The sequence below is a fragment of the Rousettus aegyptiacus genome, unplaced genomic scaffold, assembly GCF_014176215.1.
Source record: "Rousettus aegyptiacus isolate mRouAeg1 unplaced genomic scaffold, mRouAeg1.p scaffold_m13_p_17, whole genome shotgun sequence".
NCBI classification, from domain to species: domain Eukaryota; kingdom Metazoa; phylum Chordata; class Mammalia; order Chiroptera; family Pteropodidae; genus Rousettus; species Rousettus aegyptiacus.
The window spans coordinates 19,024,613-19,044,745 of NW_023416292.1; the positions used below are offsets into that span (position 1 = coordinate 19,024,613).

The 20,133-nt window shown below is 49.6% G+C and overlaps 1 protein-coding gene across 13 annotated transcripts in view; it reads left to right on the forward strand.

Moving 5' to 3' along the window:
* TNFSF4 (TNF superfamily member 4) overlaps positions 1–20,133 on the forward strand; it is a 71,604-nt gene that overhangs the window by 23,003 nt on the left and 28,468 nt on the right. For 8 of the 13 annotated variants that reach the window (XM_036234630.1, XM_036234625.1, XM_036234632.1 and 5 more), the window contains exons 1-2: positions 229–1,221; positions 12,698–12,914. The gene's annotated coding sequence lies outside the window, so the exon portion shown is untranslated. Of the gene's footprint in view, positions 1–228; positions 1,222–12,697; positions 12,915–15,516; positions 16,841–20,133 lie in introns of those variants that run through there. The other 5 variants (XM_036234627.1, XM_036234626.1, XM_036234628.1 and 2 more) reach the window with 4 other exon arrangements.

The following is a 20,133-nucleotide window of genomic DNA, read 5'->3' on the forward strand; positions in this document are numbered from 1 at the left end:
GGCGACGGCTGATGGTTTGCATACATGGTCAGAGACTTGGGAGAAACATAAGGAAATTGGTGACAAGGAAATTTGGGGGAAGGTATGCGACTAAACCTCTCTGACGGGCAGAAGACACAGAGATCTTTGCGTCCCATGGGAATGCTTATCACGGGGAGCTCAGCAGAGGAGGAGTGAACCATCAGGTGGACAGATGACCCGTTCCATGGGTCACGGCCTCTTTCCCCGGCCACCCTGTCGCTGTCTGATTGGCTCAGGAACAAGAGATAGAGGCTATGCGTGGGGTCAGCAACGGGGGCTTCCACTCGCCGGGGCCGGCCCGAATGCGGTGGTCAATGCTGAGTCCCCGGCAGGGCAGGCACCCTTCCGCAGGGTGACCAGCTAGCTACCTGGCGCAGGTCGTCACCGCCGGACCCCTGCCATCGCGCACGGGCAGCGTTTCGTTCTCGCCAGAACAGACGCTGACTCCGGGTCTCCACCTGCCTTCCCTGCACGCCGTGCTCTGCCTGGATTCGCATCCGCCAACTCACAGACGGCCTCATCCTCCGTCATGCTGCTCCGCACAGCATTTTCCTCATCAAGGGACTCATTGCACAGCCAATGGAGGGTGGCGATGGGCCCAGGCTCGTGGAATTTGCTAGTCTCACCATATTCCCCACCATCTTAGAGCTGCTGGCCTGTAAGATAAAGAACTTGGCTGGCCTTCGCCCTGGTTCCCAGGACGTAACCTCTAGACTTTTGGAATTTCTTGGGAGATGGGAGGGTGTTATTCTTGGCTAGCCCTGGTAACTCAGCGGGCTGCGGTGGACCCTTTGCTAGTTTACGCTTGTAAGATGACTCAGGGTGGGAGGCCAGGCATGCTTCGAACGCTCATTATGTGACAGAGGGCTGCCTACCGGCCACAGCGGTATTAGTCAGACCTCCTCAGGGGTGCGGGACTGGACGTTGAGTTCAACCCATAATTCCAGCAAAGATGCCAATATGACGCCGAAGCGTGGGCGAGCTTCCCGAGTCGGCAGCGTTCAGCGCACCGTCACCTGCGGTGTGGGAGGAGGGCCCTGCGCCCTGACTCCGCGGGGAGGGGACAAAAGGTGTCAGAGGTCCCGCCCTCCCAGGCCTCGCCGCGTGTATCGCTCTCCGTCGTTCCGATCCGTGTCCTCTTGCCACGATGAGACTTTAATCGCACATACCGTGGTTTTGTGAGTTCTGCGAATTGTTCTCGTGAGTGATCAAGCCTGAGGGGCTGGTGGGAATCCCCGAACTTGTAGATGGCGGTCAGAAGCGAGGGTGGCCTGGGGACCTCTGCCCTGGGAGCTGGCGTCTGAAGGGAGGGCGGGCCTGTGGGGGACGGCGCCCTTCACCGGTGCCCAGCTCCAGGAAGCCGATGTCAGAGGTCATTGCAGACCGAGTCAATGCTTATGATAGTTTCGCTCAGAATCTGGTAAATCTTTTATTAGATACCTTGCTTCGCTAGCACTTTTCTGTTCATGTGCTTCTTCAGCCTTCCTAGAAATATTGATGGACGACCGAGGAGGCAAAGTCGGGCGTTGCCATACTGCCATTATTCAAACTAAAAAATTCATCCTTGCTATTTTTAACTTAATTCCTTTATCTTTTTAAGAGCTACCGTCTCTTCCTTTATTGTCTTTCTTTTCTTCTTTTTTCCCTTCCTTCCATCCTTCCTTCCTTCCACCTTCCCTCCCTCCTTCTCTCTCTCTTTCTCTAAATAACACCCAAGTAAGAACAGCGATGCCATTAAAATGTTTGTTAGGACACTATCCGAATCCTGACACAGAATTCTCCCCTCATTGTGGGGTTCCTTGGAGGGGGTGGGGGTGGGGGGCAGCGTGGGAGGGCGAGGGGAGAAATAAAATCTGACAGATGATGAAGGCGAAGTCAAACCAGGCAGAGAAACATTAGGTTAGTACCTAAGCCTCGTGCAGAACTCCAAGAAATTCCAACGAACCCCACGAAGACCTTCTTTTACTCTGAGATATATGTCTAATGAGCCAACAATGTAAACTGTCTATTTCTGTCTCCCAAACAAAAACCCAAGTGTAGATCTTATCCTTTTTCCCCACAGTTTGCCAAGAAGAAGAGAATCTAAAATAGGTCACACACATTCTAACAATTGTGAACTTGGCAGCGGGGCACCCTCCAATATCAAATAGCCAGCGAAAGCCTTGACTTTAACCTAAACAATGCTTCTCCCCAGGGCCGGCAGGAAGAGGGGTGGGGGGAAGGGGCCATGAGCTCCCCCTAGAGGTTAGCGAGAACATTCTCATAACTTAGCTTTTACATTGTAAATGGACTAATGCTTCCTTATGTAATTAAATTTTCCTGCAGTAAAGTTATTAAGAAATTGAAAATAAAACATAAATTAAGCACACAGGCTAAAAAAAAAACCAATCCCAAAGACACACTGTTATTGTCCACGTATTCTTTTTGAGCCGTATTACAGGCATCCTGGTGTGAGTGTCTGGGTTCAATCCATTTTGATTGGCAACTGTGGTCAGACATGACCACGTGGGTTGCTAGAGAAAGAGAAAGGCTAGTCTTACTACTTTTCCCAAACGGTCCCTCAGCCTCATTAATTAGAATCTCTGGAGGTGGGACCCAGGCATTAGAAATTGAAAAAAAAAAAAAGGTCAGAGCTTCAAATCTCTGATTAGATTTGCAGGCAGCTGTGTGAAGATACTCGCCTTGAGACTCTTTGGCCAGCGTTCCTCTAACACTGGACTTGCTATCTTACGAAAGGATTTCAGGAAGATTGTGATTTCCTCCTTCTCTTCCTCCTTTCCTCCCTCCCTTCCTTCTCATTTTCCTTTTCTACCATGAGAGGTAAGGACCGGAAACATCACGAAAAGCAGAGGAGTCTGTACCTTGGCAGAGATACCTCCATACGCATGAAGTAGTTGGCCTTGTTAGCCAACTAAAACCTGCCTAAAACGCGAGAGTCACCCGGTAATGGGGCACTTACCTCATCCTCTGATCGTAACCCTCTGCCTCCTAGGAAGAACTTTAATAAAGAACAGGTTCCTGTGTTCTTTTTCAGGAAAAACAGGCTGCCGTAAAGGCTAGGCGTAAGTCCTTACAGTGTAGATTTGAACAAGGCAGGGGCCTTACTCGTGAGCATTGAGTCCTTCAAAGTAATAACAACTATGATTAAAAATTAACCACAAGAGCTCACTTGAATTGAAAGTTTCCTATGTCTCAGGCGCGTTGCTATGTCCTTTACATATCGTTTTTCTTTTAATCGTCAGACTAAGTCCATGAGATGAAGTCTGTTATCATCTCCGTTGTACATACAAGGAAAATCAAGCTTAGAGAGATGAAGGAATTAGCATGGGGTCGCACAGATGCGAGGGCCGGAGCTGGGACCCAAGCCCAGGTCTTCGTCATCGACTTCCCATTTAGACCATCTGGAGGGGCCAGCCGGGTCGGTCCTTCCCATACGTGTAACATCTCCATTCATCTGACAGACAGATATGGGGAACCTTCTGCGTGCCGGGCGCCCTCACAGAAAATGGGCGTCCAAGAGTGAACATTTGTCTCCGTCCTCAAGGACTTCATAGGTTACGTCCATTTCTTTCCACTGTGTTTTATAACAATATTCCTCTTCGGATCTTTGTTGGGTAAATGCCTACACTGAATCTGCAGTTAACTTGAAGGGTGTGAAGTGTGCAGGGCGAATGCAGAATTCTGGGAGCAAAGGTGCTTGTATTTTAACCGAGACCTAAACCTCTACCTAGTATTTAAACACCTGGTGGCTCTAAGAAGTCTATGGATCCCCATGATGCCCTCCTCCTCAGTGGTTTCAAAACCTGAGTGTGATCAGAATCACCTGGAGAGTTTGTTGAAGTCATCCAGCCCCGACCCCAGAGTTTCTGACTCAGTGAGTCTTAAGAGGACCTCAGAATTTGCATTTCTAAAAAGCTGCCCATTGGTGTGGATGGTGCTGATGTAGGGACCATGCTTTGCAAACCTGTGTCAGATTATCTATGCATAATTTTAGTTTTCTTAGTTATGTGATGGAATAATTTTTTCTGGTGGGATCTCTAATAAGTTTAGTCTCTCAACAGACATTTTGCTCTTAAAAGCTCAGATCTCACTCTACTTCTTTCCCTTCCATCCTTCAAAGAATATTTAGTGAGAGCCGTGTGAAGAAACTGGAGATACTGACGTGAAGAAAACTCTATGGCTGAAAGTTTTGTTTGTATAAGACAAAAGTTTCCATCTCTCGACCTCTGTCTCCATATTAAATTGCAGTGTAATCCATTACATTTTTCAATGGACGTAGTCTCTCTAATGTTGACGTTTGTTTCAAGACGATGAAGCCAAATCAAAAGTTAAATTTAAATTTCATGTTTTACTAATGTGCTAAATTGATCAAGATTAGTTAAATCCTTTAAAAGTTTTTATAAAACAAAGAAATACAACATACTAATCAGAAAAACCGAGACAACTATTTCGATTTGGCCCCCGGATGCTGTATACGTGGAAAAGTTAGATCCTGAATGGCTTATCAGCTGGACTGATGAACAGGGAGTTGCCATGTACGGATTCTCAATTTTTAAATGCCCGGAATACAGTTAGGCATACTTGGCGTGAATTTAAAAATACAGGAGAGTTGGATAATTTCGTGATTCGAGAGTTTCGGGATCACCTAATGCCCACGAGTCGTCAGCACGGCCACCGCTGTCACCGCCCCCACCACCCGACATTTATTGAGTGCTCACTGTGTGTCAAGCACTATGCTCAGATAATGACGCCCTCTCTGTGACCCCTCACAGAAACCCGTTGAGGCAGGCGCTGTCTTTGACTCCGTTCTGCTGAGGCTCTAAGTGTCGGCGCTGCTGCTAAGGACAGGAAGCTCCGGTGTCCAGGTGCACGAGCTAGACGAGGGCCGGGGGCCGGGGCGTGTTGCGAAGCGAGTGGGCGGACTCAGGCTACGTCCCAGCAGTCACGAGGGCTCGGCCCGGGCCTCCCACGGACTTTAAAACCCGGCCGAGCCTCGCCTTTTCTTGTGTGCTCCCGCCGCTGGTGTGCAGGATGTGGCGCTGCTGCAGGCGTGACGTCACAAGGCACGGGACACGCAGCGGGTCCAAAGGCACTGAGAGCATAGTTCTCCCTTTTTGCAGAAATTGAGTGGACGATTTTATCTTGGGCTATTTTCCTCAGCCTTGTATTTTGACCGCCTGAGGCGAGTCCTCGGAGACTCACGGAGGCCTTTTTCTTGATACCTGGGTCAACCTTCCGCCACTCGTATGTCCCCGTGAGACTTTAAAATGTATCTCAATTTGTATCTCAAAACGCATCTCAGTCTCGAACTGATCTGACATCTTGCAGCCCGGGCAGACAGGTGCCAAACCCCCGTCATGTCCCCCACCTTAAGGACTAGCCCCGCCGTGCGCACAGTCGTCCAGGTCAGACGCCGGCCCCTCACCCTGGCGCCCTCCCTCCTCCTTGCCCACGTCGCCAATCACGGCTCGTTAACTCTACTTCCTAAAGGGTCGTGTACCCCTTTCCCTACCCACCGCATTTACCCTTCTTGCCATCTCGTTTGCTACTCTGCCATCTTCTATCCAGGCCGTCATCAGCATGACCCTTCCACAACTCACATTGGGTCGCACCCTTACGAAACGCCCTCCAATAGCTTTCCATTGCTATTAGCATGAGCCCCACGCTTCATAATGCGGCTTATAGGACACTCCGTGCCCGGCCCCTGCCTAGCTCTCCTGTCTGTCTCTCACCGTTGATACTCTCCTCACGATGGATTTGTTTTTGCTTCGAAAAAGGGCCACATGCTCTATCCCGTCCGGGCCTTTTACATGCTTTTCTGTCGGAAACACGCTCTCCTCAGTTCCTACTCATACTTCTGACATCGGCTTGAATAGTTTCTTTTTTTCCTCCGGGAAACTCTCTAATCTGCATTCAGGAAGGCACGATGCTTCTCTAACATAACGCTTGTTTATGTTATTACGGAATCTTGTTTTACGATCTGTCTTGTCTGCTAGACTGTATTCTCACAGATGGGAGAGATCACATCCAGTTGTTCATAAATGAATCGCAGGCCTTGGCATGTAGCAGTGATTTAATGGATGACTTAAGTAGGGGCAAGTATGGTGTGATCTTGTACTTTTTTAAGTCACCGAAGATGTGCACAAAGCACTTTCACTTCTACTCTCCTTTGCCTTTCTTATTGGTTCTAAAGAACAACAACAACAAAAAAATGAAATATCCCGTATGGTGTCAGAGGTGTCTGAAACCTTGGTTTATCTCTAGATAAAACTGTGAAATGGAAAAAAAGGGAATTCAGTGGCCCGTATTGTCAGGTTGCTAAGGTTCATATTTTGCTGTCTTCTGCCCAATAGTCTCAACTGAGAATCTTAGTAGGCCCAGTTACCCCTAGAGTTTGAAAATTTTCCTATTAATCTCTTTAAAAATCTCGTCGAAACTCACCTCGGCGGCATCTTTTCCCTCCCTTCTCCTCCAGAACCTTCCCTCTTTTCTGCTTCATCACGGAACCATTGAGTCGGGTTTGGAAAAACCTCGGAGGATATCTGGTCTACCTCACCATCCTGTGCTTCACCTCTCCCTTTTCCCTCTTGTGTCGAGAGTTTTCCAGCACCAGTGGCAAAGATACGCGATGACCAGGAGCTCCCTCGCTCCAGAGACAGCCTGTCCGGGTGGTTCTCACGAATCTGAAGCCCCCGTTGAAAGGGGGAGGAAACCTTTGGCTTCGTAACGTAAATTTGGAGGGAGTTTATCCATCTTTTTCTGAGAGCAGGTTTGGTAGGGGATAAGAGGAGATAACAGAGCATTGGGTTCCCTGGGAGGAGGAGGTTGGAAGGAGGCCCTATAGCAATAGAAAAAAAGGTATAGAAAGGGAGACCTGGCGCTTTCAGGAAAGAGTAGCTACCCCCAAGTTTACCGGGTTCTTGGCTTAGACTTGGGAATGCTCAAAAAGAGAGGATGCATGGAGGACAGAAGGCCCGGAAAGACTAATGCCGTCAGGTAGTGGCGATGGTGGTGGCGGTGTGTGTGGGGGGTGGGGGAGCAGGAGGGGCTAGAGGTTGCTAAGTTGTATTATTATTATTATTAATTATTATCATTCACACACAGTTTATCATCAGTGGCAATTATATTCTAAAAGAAAAATATTTTTTTTGCAACTAATCCTTTAATACATCTATATATATTCATAAATGGATTAAAATACTATCTGTCAACACTATTGCTAAATATATCCAGCAAATCTATGTTCGGTTTTTCTTAAGAAGATCTTGTTAAGAATTTGTTGTTTTGTTTGTAGTAAGTTGAACATTCTGAATAAGAAGGAAACCCAGGAAACCCAGAATAATCTCTGCAAGAGTGAAGACTGTCACCATGAAAGATGAAAATTTATGAAACATAATACAAATATTTAAAAAAATAATCATCAGCCAAAATGGTTTACGTTTCTAACACCACGGCTGACACCTGGTCCAGTGGCTTTAAGACTTTTAATAGAAAAGTGTTCTCTTTCGGCTTTTGCTTTTGAAAAATGAAATGTGCCCAAATTAAATCGAAAACAGCTCAAAGCAAATTTTTTGATTGAAGTTCGGGTGAAACCATACACATCTGTCTACTTGCTTCTTCTTCCCCTCCTCTGTAGGAATTGAGGTTTCTTTGGAATTTAATTGGAAATGACTAATCCTGTATAATCCATACAAAATTGAGATCATACCAGATTTGTCTTGTTATATCAAATGTCCTTCTAATAGTGTAGGCAAGAAAATAGCCAATTACCCAGGGACAGAACTAAGAAATGACACATTCTAGAAGCACGTCTTACACACACACACACACACACACACACACACACACAAACCCGTGCGCACACACTTGGTGACACAGACATTTCTGCAAAAAGGTATTGAGAGCAAAAAGTAATGAACATATTATGTACACGGACCCAAACGTCAACTGGGTAGCTGAGGTCACCTTGACCCTAATGGGATGTTTTATGTGCTTGTCAAGATTGTTCCTAATTTCAGGGCTTATGTCTTCATAGGCATCTCCGGCTCAAAGCTCGCTTCAGTGGGGTTGGCTGGATTTCTGAGCTGGCGCACTGTATGGCCCAACATTCCCCTCCCGCCTACCCTGTCTTGGCAAGTCCGGGCCTCAGCCCCGGGGCATAGCAGATCGTCCACTTTATTTGGAACGTATTTATTTGATTCTGGTAGTTTAACTCCTAAAATGACAGACTTAATTTTATTCCGCCAAACGCATGGTTGTTACCATTTGAGCTTTATAATTTGAGTGTTTAATATTTGTCTCTTAATATACGTAAACATCCGTACCGTCAGGGGAAGACGGAAAGGCGTTGGCAGGGCTAGTAAAGAGATAAGCCCACTGACATAATTTTGAAATCGCAAGCGACTGCTCCCAGTCCTGGAAACCTTCCCCATCACTGGTCAAGGCAAACTTTGTCCATCTGCTAGGGAGAGAAGGATGATTCGAACTGCTATGGTGTCGAAGGGGACAAACGTAAGAACAGAGACATGAAAGAGGGGACCGCCAAGCAGCCGCGACGCAAACCGGCGGACCGCTGGAGACGGGGGTGCACGGGCAGCCCTGGGGGGCCGGGGCGAGGGACGGGGGCAGAACGCAGCAAGGGGGCGCCGTCGACGGCTCGGGGGCGAGGCGCGCGGGCAGTCGGAAGGAAGTGGGAAGATTTTCGTCTTTGACCTCTCCACGTTCTGTGCTGGGAACGGCGCGGCGCCTTTCATTTCCAGACGCGCCGGAATCAGAGCTGTGCGTTTGCTCCTACGGCTGCTGTCGCGAGGTCCCGCAAACCTAGCGGCTGGACACAGCGCGAGTTGATTACCACCCGTCACGGTTCTGTGTGTGGGGGGTGGGGGGCGTCTGACGTGCGCGTCGCAGGCAAAAATCGAGGTGTCGCCAGGACTGCACTCCTTCCCGAGCCGCCAGGGGAGGACCCATCGCCTCGCCTTTTCCGGCTTCTAGAGGCTTCCCACAGCCACCGGCTCTCGGCCCCTTCCTCCACCTTCAGCCCTCGCCACGCTGCATCTCTCTCTGACCGCTCCTCCACGGCCACATCTCTCCCTGGAAAGGTCCTCTGCTTTTAAGGACTCAGCTGATGAAATTGGGCCTTCCGGCCAGTCCATCCTGATCTCTCGAGGTCCTTAACTTCATCACATCTGCAAAATCCGTTTTTGCCGTGTGAGGTGACCTTCTCACAGGCCATTCTTCTGTCCATCACAGGACAATTCCTTCTGCAGCCTACTCTAGGTCTTTTGATCAAAATGAAATCAGGACACTAGCACTAGCCAAAAGAATTCTAATCTCCGCTTCCTGTGAAGTCTGTTGTTAAGCCCTGTCTGAGGACGGGAACCTAAGCACCTTGATGGCCCAGGGCCCCCGCACTGGCTGAGTTTCTTGGTGTTGGGAGGGTGGATTACAAAGCAGGAGCACTTGTGACCAGTGAGCAGCCTCCGTTAGTGTGACCAGGTTATTCTGAAAGGAGCATGCGTATTTCAATCACTCAGTTTTCCTGTGGGAAAGTATTATGGGCTGTAGTGCTATCCAATTACAATACTCTTGTCTCATTCCAGAGAGATAGCTACATTTTTTCCTCTTAAATTTAAAATCCAGTAAACACGGTTAGTAGAGAAAAGGGACTTCTCATTGTGAAACTGGAAGCATTACCTGTTGTAAGTCCTAAATTTTAGTGCTGCTCTGACATCTTTGAGCCTCACAGGACCCCCCCCCCCAAGGCTTAGCCATGAGGCCCCCTGCTCTTGACGACATGTTTCGCGGGAAGGACAGTCCACATGGCCAGTTCCTGTATCACCCGGACCGGCTGCACCCCACCTAGTCCTCAAGCAAAGGGCCTCGCCTTCCTGCCAGCCCATATGATTTTCAAACGAATGAATCACACCCTCCCACGGGAACAAAAGGTCACCCATCCTCTCGTCACTACGAAGCCTGCCTCCCACAGCCCCTGACGGTTCGCTCTGCTGCCAAGTGCCTTCCCGGGTGGCTCGGCGTGACATGTGGTACACAGGCTCCTCTGGGCTGCGACCGTCGTGACGGACACAACGTTGCCAATTTGATCTGTCCACTGTCGACTGTCACGTGTTTAGCCACCTCATACTGTTTAGGCTGATGAATTCTTCCTTTAGCAACTGGGAGGATAATAAGCGATCAGAATGTGTTTGCTTTCCTTGTTGCAAAGGGTTTGATTTATGCTCTGGACAGACACACACAAATTCTCCGCTAGGAACCATCGGCCCAGTCTTTCTCCAGAGAAGGGGGAAAGAGTCAGTACGTGATGAGATCAGTGTTTCTTGGGATTCGTCTCGGGAGTTCCAGTAACATAGCAGAAGTATGACAAAAGACGGGATGTAGGAAATCAGTTTCACATGTAGCTAACTAGCTGCTTGAGGCGTGAACTTAACGAATGCTGGAGTGTGTTGGGGAGGGCCGGAATGGTTCTCGGCAAGACCAAGGCCCATTCCATCTCACTTTCTCAACGAGGTTCTCGTCTTGCCTTTTATGGAAATAGAAAGTATGTGTGTAAGAGCAGGATATCAACTGAGAAGAGATCGATGTCTAGAGTAGAAAAGGAATTCCTACAAATCACTGAGAAAAAGATAGGAAACTCAGGAGGAAAAAGTAGGCAAAGATGTGGTTAGACAATTGGCGGAAAGGGAAATCCTGATAGCTAATCAATATTTGAGGAGATGCTCAATCTCGTCGATATTCGAAGGAATGCAAATTAAAATACTACTACCACTTTATGTTCATCATCTGGAAAAATTGGAAAGTCAAGTAATACCAAGTGCTGGTGAAGACGTGGGGAAACGGGTTCTCACGCACTCCTGGCGCCAGCGTAAACGTGTGGAGTTAGTTCAGGGCGCCTGCTGGCACAATGAGTGGAATTAAACATGCCTATACTCCACGACCAGCACCTCTGCTCCTAGGAGTACGTCCCATAGACGTCCTCAAGTGGTTTGTGGGAGCAAAGAATTCAGAGCAAACTAAATGACTATTGATTTCTAAGCCAATAGATAAAGAAAATGTGATGAGAAGATTGGAATCTCAGCATCAGTCAAAAATAATAATTCAGGTTTACGTTAAGCAACATTGATAGAGCTGGAAAACATACTATTGAACAAAAATAACTCGGAACCAGGATGACATTTACGGACAATCCTTTTTCCTTAAAAACCCCAACACGAAACGTGCCCTATATTTCAAATACACGCCTGTCTCTAAGAAAACGTATGAAAAGCGGATTGAAATCGGCATTATGGGAAATGCCGACGGGGTGGTGGGGCGGGGGCTGGAGGCCCCGCCTCCTGAATGACGCGACGGCCCCCACACAGAGGGAGTCGTGGTGTCAGCTCAGTCCCAGGTGCCTGATTCCAGAGAAGTTCAGAAGGCAGGCAAGCAGGAAGGGGCCGGACGTGAGGACCCAGCTGCAGCGCCCCGACTTTTGGGGAGCGGGTTTCTAACCACTGAGCCAATTCTCTGGTCACCCCTCCGGACTCCTCCTGGCGGGGACGCAGAGACGTGACGTCGTCCTGGCTGAGCGGAAAGGAGAGGAGAGGGACTCAGAGCGGGGGACAGGGGACTCGTGCCTTTCTTCCCACTGTCGCAGGCTGGTCAAAAAACAGGAACTGCAGGGCCCTTGTGAGGAGGAAATCGGGGAAGTGCGGCAGAAAATGCTGGAAGCTTTTCACAAATATGAGCGGATGTGTGTGTCGCAGGCCTGGGGGTGGCAGGTGATTCCAGTCGAGAGAAGGAGAATAGGACCGTTTTGTTTGCCCCGAGCTTGTCTGGGTCTATGTCCCTCTGCAGGACCGGGGGGACAGAACTAATCGAAGGGAGTTTCTCCTAACTGCCCTTCCACCCGCTTCCTTCCTTCCTTCCTTCCTTCCTTCCTTCCTTCCTTCCTTCCTTCCTTCCCTCCCTCCCTCCCTCCCTCCCTCCTTCTTCCTTCCTTATTTCCTTTTTTTCCCTTCAAAGGTAACGCCGTTAGGTCCTTGGGTGTCAAAAGATAGGTCTTTGGGTCGGCAGGCTTCTGTTCTGGGACACGTAAGGGCAGGTGTGTCTCCCGAGCTGATGGGCATATTAGATTCCAGGAGTGGATCGCTGAGATGCCGAGGAAGGGAAAGTTGGATTCCTTCATTAATTACACAGTAGTCCACTGAGGTAGCGATCGTCATCCTCATCATTAGTGACAAGAGGTTTGCTCCACAAGACACAGTATCACCCACAAAATGACATCATTGGAACCTGCGCCTGAGCGACGCCAGATCCCCTTATTTTGTTCTGTACCCGCTTGGGGCCTCGGGGATCCTTCTGGTAGCCCACTCCTCCTCCGCACCCCTCTCCGAATTTTCAGATGAGGAGATTGAGGTTCCGTGTCGTCTGAGGTCATACGCTAGTTAATGGCAAAACTGGGGCCATTGGGTCCTGGGAGGCTCCATATTCTGCCAGTTTCATGCTCCCCTCGTTATAAAATCTGCCTCTGCATCATCTAGTCACGGTCACAAAAATCGAGGGCTACTTCCTGTGCTCGAAGACACTTCCTAACGTCCTTCCTTCCAGCTCCTGTCCTCCCTGCTCCGCCGCCGGCAGTGCGCAGGCCCTGTTTTTGGAACTACCCGTTGTTGTCTTATAGAGGCGGCCTCGGAAGGCGACCGCGGCTGAGCATTCCTGGGCACTGCATCTAGAAATACGACAGAACCCGGCACCAGAAGCTGGACTGGAAGTCCCTGCGAGGAAGGCACGTCTCACGGAGTAACCCGCGGGCGGGGCGGATTCTTCTGGAAGGCGATACGGCCCGAACGCTGGCTTCGCGGGAGCCGAGCTGGGAGAGGCGTGGCGGGAAAACCCAGGTAACTCGAACATTCACGGACGGGCGGGCGGTCGGATGACTCGGCCTGTGTGGCCGGGACAGCCGGGCGCTGGGTGTCGCCGCTTCGGCTCAGCGTGTGACGGCGGGCCCAGGAGATCAGGATGGAGCCGAGCCACTTCCGCCACCGAGCGGCGGCGCAGCGTCGCAGGACGACGCAGCACGCACGGGTCGGCGGCGGCGCGGGCGCGTGACCGTGCAGCGGCCCAGTTCCGTGCGGTCTGCAGCGCGCGCTCGCCGCGGTACGTGGCCCCGGCACCGGCGTGCGTGCCGAGCGCGCATGCTTTGGCCGTCGTTTTGGAGTGCGCGCCTCCCGCCCACCGGAAACCTTCGCGGGGAGCGCGGGGCGGCAGGCTCACGCGGCTGGGCTTGCGTTCCTCGTGCGCTGCGGGCGCGTCCTTTCCTGTCGCGGCCGATTTAGGCACAGGCTCTTTGGCACGGCGACGGGCCGCCCAGGCGTGCAGCTTAGGGGCGCGCAGCGGGCTGTGCGGGCGCACTCGGGGATGTCCGCGCAGCTCCGACTTCGCCGGAGGCAGCCGCGGAGTTTTCGGAACGCGTCCTGCCCTTGAGCGGTGCGGGACCGTGAGTACTTTTGACTCTGAACTTGCCTGGCTCTTCCGCCGGCAAAGGCGAGTCCTGGCTCGCCGCTCCGCATCGCTTGCCGGCGGGGGCTGACCTTGGCGCCGGGCCCCCGCCGCAAGCCGCGGACTCTCCTCCCGTCCCTCCCACTCCACGCTCTTTTTTTTTTTTTTTTTTTTTTTTTTCCTGGAGCCTCTGAGGTTCTAGTTACTGTGTGAAAAGCAGGGAACGGGCGTGCGATGCAGGTTTCCAGGGTGGAACTGGACCTTGGACGGAGGGGAACGTGAGGGCGGGCCTGGGAAGACGGCGTGCTCCCAGCCAGGGCGGGAGGCGTCGCGGAACAAGGCCGGCTGGACGGGCACGGAAGGTTCCCCAGCTGGGCCCCGGTGGTGGGGGGTGGGACGGAGGCACAGGGGATCGGGACAGGAAGGGCGGCCCACGGGGAGGGCGGCGAGCCGCGTTCCGCCTCGGCGGGCCTGCGACCCGACCCGCCGCCCTTAGGGTGATCCGCGCTCGAGTTGCGCAGATTGATTCTGAGGTTGCCGCAGGACTGTGAGTCGCGGCGGCCCCGGGACACTCTGAGCGGTGTCACGGTGGGCGGATTCCCGTGCTCTGCGTCCCGGAGACGACTTTGCTCTAGACCCGGACTGATGCGGTTCTCGGGTTCCACAAGCAGAAGTCAAGCAGCCAGCTACGAGCGCAGCGACCCTTACCGAGCAGGCCGTTCTCAGGGCACGCGTCCCTGTGACGGGCAGGGGAGCCGGGGCTGCCGCCCAGACGCCTCGGCCTCCTACACGGCCCTTGCCTCCGAACGCGCATCGGTTCAGACGAGTTTCAGGGTTCAGAGGCTCTGCAGATGGAAAGCGTTAATCATCACGGTTTCAGGTTCCTGGCTGATTCCAGCTTTCGCAGTCATTAGCTATAAACATGTCTTAACCTTTGTCACAATAGCACTTTAATCGAAACAGATTTCGAGACATTTTTTCTCTCTTGCTAAATTAGGTGATCTCCTCAATTCTTTGTTTTGTTTTGTTTTGTTTTGCTCTAGGCCTACAATTACACTGTAGAAAACAACAGTTAACAAAAAAGGCATAAAAAAATAAGAGAAACATGCAAGATGAAAATAACAGACCATAATACTGGAAACAGTTTAAAATCAAACTTAATATTAAATCAGAGACTTATAACCTGAAACTGCCCACACCAATCAGTAAATGCTGTGAAAAGGTGGGGTAAAGCTATGAATATGTTCTGAAACTGTGGTAGAAAATTACCTCAATTAAAAAAATATGATTTGAAATTTTACTTTCAGTTTTTAAATATAGATAATTTTCTATGAAATTTCATTTGTTTTATAATAAAAGGCTTTACAAGTTAAAATAATTAGACGTACTTTATGCTAAATCAACTTTACAGAACATGTAAAAATAAAGTGTATATTAGATAACCACATTTTCCATGCACCTCCTTCTGGGTGGCATCATCACCGATGTCTTTTTTAAACCCAGTTCCTAAGAACGAGCTAACATTGTTCGCGACGGGCTTCTTTGCCAGTTCCGGTGACACTCGGTGGGGCTCTCCGAGGACAAGTTCAGTCACATCCCTATCTCTTCTCCTTCCTCTCCCTTCCTCTCTCACATCTCCCTCTTCCCCTCCCTCCCCCCTCTTTCTTCTTCCCCTTTCTTCGTACCCCTCCCTCCCTCCATGCCTTTCTTCCTCCCCATTCCCATAATTTTCTCTCTCTTCTTTTATTGGCCCGAGCAAGTTAAAAACGAACAAACAAACAAATGAACAAGGGCCTCAGCGTCTTGAAAACCCCATAGGTAAGCCTTTTGATTTAACAGATGCTCTAAGTTTTCTTAGAGATGGAAGCGATCTTAGATGTAAATGGCAGTGTGTTGCATGAATGCCCCTGGTTCCTCCCTGTGACCACATTCTTTGCCACTTGACTGCGAAGTTCTACTTCCAGGAAAGGTAGAGGTGCATTTTCCCCATCCTTGGACTTTGCTTTGGACATGCGACTCGCTTTTGGCCCATAGAATGAGGCTGAAGTGACAGTATGCTAAGGCCGAGCCTGGGACCTGAGAAGCCTTAGGTGTTTCTGTTTTGCTTTCTTGCACTTTGCTGTGAGAAGAAAATACCCAGGCTCTTCTGCTGGCCCCAGGAAGAGAATGAGAGACACGTGGAGCAGAGCCATCCAACCCGGCCGAACCTCTGTCAGCTGACCCACGCAAACTCATGAGCTAACTGTATGCCTGTTGTTATGCATCGCTGTTATTCGGTAGCTGTTTGTTACACCACATGATTGCAGTACTAGAGAGGTGATACAGCGTCTAACTCAATGTCTTTCATTTTGAACAAAACGGATCTTAAAGTAACAGTATAATAAGTTAATCGATATGATTTTTGATCGCATGTGGCGACTAATCTTTAAGAAACTACCAATTGTCCAGTTTGGGTATGTAATCAAATGATAATATCCACAATTATCTGAGGAGGATATTAAAATACTCTCATCTTTTCCAATTACGCATTTGTAGTCAGTTAGATTTTCTTCACATATATCAACCAAAACGGCATGTCACAAAGACCGAAGGCAGCAGAATCGTGAATCCGGTTGCCTTTCATTGAGCCGGACAAGCTAGGTAAAACGCGGCCTAGAAAGAGGAACTGTGGAGAGGGGAGGATGGCAGACCTCCCTGGGCAAGGCTTTCCACTCACCATGGAGCAGGAGGAAGAGAGAGAGCAGAATGTGAGGGTCTGGGGACAGTGGACTCAGTTGGCCAGGACGGGTGGCAGGAGGGTCTGACTCTCAGACGGGGTTTTGCCCTGTCCTATGTCCTTGGGTCAGGAACGTCCCAGAGACGGCACTTCCACATTCTGGCCTGTGGCAGACCCCGAGAATCAGACGAAACCCTCCTTCCATTGAGTCTAGAGACCACCTCAGTCTCCTTCTCAAGGCTGGGTCTCGCATAGTCTCCCCACATTACAGATACGGCACGTGTGACGAAACTTCGCGACCATCCTGGCTTTCCGTCGTCCCACAGATGTGACCCCATCTGTGCAGTAGGTGTGAGTCTCTCGAACACAAAGCTCATCAAGAGGCCACAGAAAACCCGCTTCCAGCGCCAGAACAAGCGACTTTTGACACGTCAGTAGAGTATTCCTGGTCACGTTAATTAGGAAAGATTTGCATATATTTTTTTCTCCATACACATGATATCGAACCTCTTTTGTCATCCATGCCCTGCAGACACGGAACGTGGGCTCTGGAGTCAGAGTACCTGGGGTCGACCTTTCAGCGGTCTTGCGAGGATTAGACGACTCCATGTAAGTAAAACACGTCTCACGGTACCCAACGTGCAGTGATGCTCAGGGACGCGTCAGCTGTTCTTATCACACTGAGGCAGAGCCCTCCTAGGAGAAGATGCCGATCGTTTAGAATAAGGAACTGCAGACTAGCAGCCCCAGCGGCAAGGCGGATAGGTGTTCTGAATTGTTTTCCCTTTGAAAAGAACTAAAAGGAACGGATAGAATTTTAAAGAAGATTTAAAAAACGCATCTTTGAGCCAGCAAGAGAGAGAGCGAGACATCCACAGAGGTTAAACACTCAGTGAAAGTGAGCGGCTTGAAGGAAAATGAACATCAAAGCGGATGATACTTGCTTTGGTTACCTGACAGACCTCGGGGACCTTGAAGTTTTGTTTTGACGGATGCACAGGATTTAGAAGACGAGGAATAAAAATCTAAGTTTGGCCTAAGGTAGGGCTCTCAGAAGAAACCCACACATCAAGTTGGGTCCCCAAAGAGAGCTACAGCCTGAGTATAAGCTTAACGTCAACATGAACATACCACGAAGCATGGGACAATAAGGACTCTCGTCTGGTTTGACCTCGGTTGGAGTGGAGACGGAAAATAAAAAAAACTCCCCTTAGAATTGACAAGCACAAGCCAGTCCTCTCTGGGGTTTGAGCATAAATGGAAAATTTGAGTTGAAAAAAAAAACAAAAAACAAAAATCTGGTGAGCAGCTGTATGACCAAATATACGGTTAAATAAAAAGACACATTTGCTGTATAAAATAACAGCAGTAAGAGTAAAGCCTGATTGGTAAAGCAAATCACACAGGATGGAACCGAAATGCTGGATGGCAACAGCATTTAAGTTCAGGGGCCGATGCCGATCCGCGTTAGAACATTCTAAGATCCATGTCGTGCTTAAGAGGAGGGGAAACATACTTACGAAATTTAGAGTGTGTTAAGTAAACATATTAAAAAATCTAGGTTAGTCACTAAAAGAATAGACATCACAAGCTCTCCCCTCCCTGAACACCTTTCGAAATTCCCCTCAGGTGCGGCAATTTGACAGTTCAGTACCGTGAACTATGTCCTTGCAGTGAGGGCAAAAGGAAAAGCAAACGTTTTTACGAATTGGCTTTTAAGGAAATTAGTCTCCACGTTAACATCCTTCCCCACGTGCTGCAAGTCCACGGCTGCACACATTTGAATGCGAGGTAAACTGAGTGGTGGGTAAACCTGCAGACCTTATGAGAGAGTCAAGACGTTCAGGGGTGCACGAATGTACAATGGGAGAATTACATTTAAAACTTTTGAAAAAGGAGGCTCTGGCAGACTCACCTCAGGTAACAACTGAAGAAGGGGGAAACAGTGAAGATGGTAACATAATTAGATGAGCCGAAGGAGAACGATTTTGGTACAAAAAGAACTTCCAGCTGGAATAGAGAGCCCTTGAGAAAACCGTGAATCTCTCTTTAATTGTTTTAATTATGAAAAAAGCTAGGATGCTGAAAAGGGGACCTGGAATACAGTGACCTGCAGAAGATACAAGTCCTGTCCCTCTCACGTAACGGTCTAGCTCTAGGAGGTGAATCAGGGGCCCAGGTTCCTTCCCTCTTGTCGCTCTGCCTTCAGCGAGGCAGTGATGGGCGCCCACACAGTCGAAGCTAAGTCGAGTGTCGTCTCTGCGTTTTAGTTCAAAGAGAAAAGAGAGGAAGTCTAGGGCAAGCAGTTTCCTTTTAGCAAGTGATACAGAAGGCATATATGTGTATTACTTCCTCTCACATTCCACTGGACAGAACTACATCACGTGACCGCCGCGGAGAGGGAAGCTGAGAAATGTAGTCTCTGCCTGGATGACAAAGGGCCAAAGCATAAGAGGGGAATGGATTTTTGAGGACGGCTTGTAATCTGCCCCGTAAATATTTTTACCAAATTGACTCTGTGATTGTGCTCTGAGAAAATACACGGGGTAATGTCTTGCTGTCTGTACGATGATGTACCGTAATTAGGTCTGATGAACTATGCCCACCCAAATCAATACCCAGCTCATTCTTAACATGAAAAAGGTCACGCCGTATCACTCACGTTTGTAAATCAGATGAAATCAACTTATTTAAAAAAATAAATAAGTGAGGGTTTACTAGATTGCTAGGTGCTTAACAGTCTTTGTTTTGTTCTTTTATTTTCTGTGATAAGACTAGAAAGTTCTTATTTCTCTTTTCCACTTCTGTAGTTGGTATGAGTCCCCATCTATAATCTCTGTGTTCAAGAATCATAACCAATCCAAATTCTACTTTCCTATTTTTAACCTGCATGTATTTCGTTCTAAGTGGTGGCAATTTAATTTCCATCTCTGGTTCCTGTTTTTACTCAGATTGCACCTCGGTTCTGGGAGCTTACAAAGCACCCAGAAATTATCGGGGCCGTCTGAGCTGGCATTTACTGCGACAGCCCTATCCTCCTGGGCCTCATCCATCCCACAAATAATTAGAACACCTACCTACACGTGCCAGGCACTAGGTGACACATCAGTCCCTTCTCTCACAGAACATCGTCTAGTGAGTTTCGGTGCATTGCTAAAAATTCTGGCTTAAGGTCAAGGCCAGGCGTGCACACATGTTAGAGAAGCTGATTTAAAAGACTGCCTATCAGCAAGGGGGAGGAAAGGAACCAGATGGAAATCCAGGGATTGTTTATGATTTTTCATTTTCAGTGAATTTTTTGTTCCACCACAGTCTATGACATTTGAGAGTTGGTGATATTTAGGAGCCAGAAAAGACTTAGAGAAGCTGCGTATGTGTGAGAGAGAGGGACGTCTGCTTCTCCTGGATTCCTCTTCGGTCCTGGGTCCGGGAGGAAGAGCTTCGTGAACATGCGGCCCAGTGCAGCTGCGTGGATCACGCCTCTTACCGCGCGAATGTTAAGTTCCCTATTGTTTCGGGACAGCGATGGGAGCAAGAGCCTCTGTTCCGAAAGTCGCTTAACGTCTCTATGCAAAGAAAAATTACAACCGGGACAGGCAGGAAGCAGAACTGTACCAACAAAACGCTGTGGGGGAAATGCAGCGTGACCATGGGGAAGGCGGTCCGCGCCCGGGCAGAGAGGCGGGAGAGGTGGATGTGAGGCTGGAGACCGGTGTGGTCGCGTAACTGCAACGGGGCGGCAAGGGACGAGGCGCGCAGAGGGTCTCGGTGGCCGCAGGACGGGCCTGGCTGGCGCCAAGGTCTGGGCCATGCTCTGCCGCTCCGCTGCCCGCGCCGCGAGCCCCCGCGGGCACTCGCTTTCCTCCCGTCACTCTGCTCCACGGCCCCGTGAGAGGGGCCGC